Source organism: Marmota marmota, unplaced genomic scaffold (genome assembly GCF_001458135.2).
Source record: "Marmota marmota marmota unplaced genomic scaffold, marMar, whole genome shotgun sequence".
Lineage (NCBI taxonomy): Eukaryota > Metazoa > Chordata > Mammalia > Rodentia > Sciuridae > Marmota > Marmota marmota.
In genome coordinates, this window is record NW_025999977.1 from 59,360,918 (window position 1) to 59,364,470 (window position 3,553).

At 62.6% G+C, this 3,553-nt stretch overlaps 1 long non-coding RNA gene across 1 annotated transcript; it reads right to left on the reverse strand.

Annotated features, from left to right (window-relative positions):
- Positions 1–13: 13 nt before the first annotated feature.
- LOC125617292 lies at positions 14–3,278 on the reverse strand. The gene is made up of 4 exons (XR_007348276.1): positions 2,928–3,278; positions 1,742–1,921; positions 1,080–1,357; positions 14–971 (listed from the first exon to the last, which is right to left on the reverse strand). It is a non-coding gene; the product is annotated as an uncharacterized LOC125617292 (long non-coding RNA).
- Positions 3,279–3,553: the final 275 nt, after the last annotated feature.

Below are 3,553 nucleotides of genomic sequence, written 5' to 3' on the forward strand. Positions count from 1 at the left end.
GAGGGTGCTGGGCAGGAGCTGGGGCCCGGGGCCTGGCCGGCGGGGAGGAGGCCCAGGACGGCGAGCCACCAGGGTGAGGTCAGCGGAAGTCGGTGCTGGGCTGAATGGGGCGTTGGAGGGAGGAGTCTAAGGTGTCTGGACCCTCGGAGTCCCTGTCACGAGACAGGTCTTGTCCAGCCAGGTGGGCAGGGCCGGGAGATGCCTGGGAGCCGAGTGGACTGCTGGGGAAAACTCACAAGAGGTCGCGACTGCCCAGAGGAGCTCCGTGGTCGTTCAGAAAGCTGACAGGGCAGTGGTGGCCAGCTGGATGGGCGGCACGCGACCTCTCCACGGCGCCCCAGGTCCACTCACAGAGGGCTCACGTGTCAGGCTGCAGGAACAATGACGTCACTGCCACTACCTCAGCTGGCTTGTCTGCTCAGCATCCCGAGGAGCAACGGTCCTGGTGGACACATAAGAAAGTCGCTTCCTGCAGACAACAGTGACTGGCCGTCGTCCTCGAGCGCTATGGGGAAAGCCAGTGTCCTCCGGGACGACCCGTGTGGGACCCTCCGGCCCAGGCTTGTTCCCTCTGTTCCCTTAACTTGGCTAGGTTTTGGGGAAGGCAAAGGTGGAATTCAGGGACGCGGCGTCTCCCGGTGACCTCTGCTTCAGGCCTACAGGTGGACCGCAGGGGGTGGGCAGAGGGAGGGGACCTCTGCGGAGTGTGAGCTGGGATGAACCCGTCTCTGCCGAGGGACCTCAGCGGCACCGTCTGGAGGGAGCCATGCTCCCGCGGGGACTGGCCGTGGAGAAGGGCCCTGAGTGGACGAGGTCCTGAATGTCACACCCTTGGATCCTCCTGGGACACCAGCAGAAGCAGCAGGAGGCCTGGAAATGGGCAGGGAGACCGCAGCCCACCAGGGACAGGGAGGAGAAGCGCTGAGGCAGAGGGGGTCAGGAGCCACCTCCTAGAACCCAGAGCAGAAGAGCTGCAGGAGCAGAGGCCAGTCAGCCAGGTCCCTGTCCCAGGGCTGAGCCCTCTGGGCGTGCCAGGCCCCTGGGACCCCTGGTGCCACCCAAAGGGGAGCTCCACTGACCTCTGAGTCTTCTCCCAGTGATAGGAGGGGACAACCCCAGGACATTGCCAGGTCCTAGCGAGGGTCCCTACGCCCAGGGGAGGCCCCATCACAGGTGGACACTTGGTGCTGGCGAGAGGAGAGTGGACGTGGAATGCGAGGCCCGTGTTCAGCCAGAAGCCAGGACGGTGGGCGGTGAGGACGTGGCCCCGCAGGGCCTGCATGCCCTCTCACAGCCTGCCCAGCCTGCGGTCTGCACCAGTAGCCAGCCGAGGAACGTCAAGAGCTCCGTCTGCCTGCTGGAGAGACAGTCCCCACTGGGCCCTCCTCCCACCAGCTGAGGGCAAACGCATGCCCTGGGGACCAGGAAGGGGGTGGCTCTTGGTCACAGGGGAGCCAAGCCTGGAGCCTCCCTGTGGCCGCAGAGCCACCCACTCCCGATCCCCAGGGCAGGGGCTGCTTCATCCACCCTCAGCTGAGCATGGCTCCAGGGTCCCTGGCCCTGTCTGTGGCCTCCCACTCGTTAGCTGGGCTGCCCCAAGCCACAGCTGGGCCGGGACTTGGGGAGGAGGGCCCTGCAGTGCTGGACGTGTGCCCACAGGCACCCCCTGCAGAAAATGGCTCAGAGGATTAATCTGGTGTCACCCGTGTCCAGATGGAGTCCGAGAGCTCTGTCACCTTACCCTCCCTCCTTCGAAGGCTTCCCTCACCCGACAGGCTCGGCCACGGTGTCTCCCCGCCCGTGTCCGGGAGCAAGCAGTGCCAAGGCTCCAGAGGTGGTCCCTGTGACCGTGGCTGCACAGGTGAGTTGAATGTGAAGTGAGGGTAACTACGGCATAAGTCTTAGGGTCTGTTTCCTATAACTACAGAAAATGGCTTAATGTAGAATTCTCATGAGGGAAACCTCGCTTTTAAGTCATCACCTAAGAACTCAACACACCCTGGTCCCCACTTTCTTTTTCTGAAATGAATTTCCCAACAAACCAAACTGTCCTCGTACAGTTTCCCTATTTTCTGGAAACCGGTTTCTCCCTGGAAACCTCCGCTCCTCTGACTTTGAGACGCCTGCCTGAGATTTAACCTGGAAAATACCGTCTGCTGGTCGTGAGTCGGGTTTCAGCAAGCCAGGTGGGACCTGCGCTTTGGGATGACCAGGCAGCGTGGCCAGGTCCCCTGGTGCCCCCACGGCTGGCCTCCTGTGGAGCCCCTCTGCTGCATCACACCAGCTGAGGAAAACCCGCTTCTGAAAGTGTGTCCCCCAGGAAAGGAGGACCCGCCAGGCCATGGTCACAGCCACCCTGCTCTGCTGAGATGAGTGACCCAGTGACCAAGGCTTCTCTGTGAATGACCCTTGACTTTGTTGCCTCCTCCTGCTGCCTGGATAAGTCCTTAAAGTGGGGAACACAGAATCATGTCCAAAGCAAGCCTCCAGCCCCCCAGAGGGACCCAACTCAGCCTCCCTCCCTAGGGACCCCACAGGGTCTCCACCCTGTACCCTCCCCTAAAGGCAGCAGCCACCAACCCTGAGCCATCTCCTAGGGCGCCCCCTGGTGGACGTGGGTGTCTCTGGGTTCTACCAGCTGCTCTGCTTTGGGGGACAGCCCTGCAGGCTGTGGGTGGCTGGAGAGGACTGGGAGCAGCACAGCTAGGGGGCTGTAAGGGGGCGGCCATGTCATGCAATGGAAACTGTCTGCCTAGAACAGCAGCCCTCTGGAAAAGGCCAGGTCACTGGATGCCCCAAGAACCGAGTGTGCAGGGGCACCATGCCCTGTGGCCACGCAGGATGAGTGTGTCCCCCCATATATGGACAGAATCTCCCTCCCCAACAAGATGAGGCCCACGGGGCTCCTCAGCTTGCTCACGACTCACCTCTGCATCCTCCATCTGCACGTGGAACCTGAAGGAAGGGCACCTCCAGGTAGGTGCCACACCTGCACCTGGCCCACGAGCCTGGGCTGAGCACGCAGGACGGGGACGGCAGGGCTGTGGCAGTGCTGGCCCAGGGAAGGCAGAGGGGGCAGCAACATGCCCAGGCCATGGGCACAGTGCCAACATTTGTGAGTAACATGTTTGCAGCTTTCTGTCGCTGGGACAAAAGGCTTGAGGACATCAGGTCAGGGAGGAAAGAGGTTCCCTGGCTCACAGCTTCGGAGGTCCCTGGTCTCTCGCCCCACCACTGGGGCCTCGATGAAGCAAGCATCATGTGGGCAGGGGACAAGACAGCCTCCAGGGCACCCCGGACCTGCTTCTCCACTGGGCCCTCTCCTGTAGTCACCACTTCCAACTGCTCCCAGCTGTAAGCCAGCCTTCCACGAGGCCCCGAGGGCCGTTCCAGACCCAGACCGCGGCACCAAGAGACAAGGCTGTGCCCGCGGAGCGTGGAGGCCGCCGCTTTCCTTGGCTGGACCTCCCGTTCTCCATCCCCTGGGCCACGGACCTCTCCTTCTCTGACTGGGCCTTATGTCTGGCTCCCTGCTAAGGCTCCTGGTGACAGC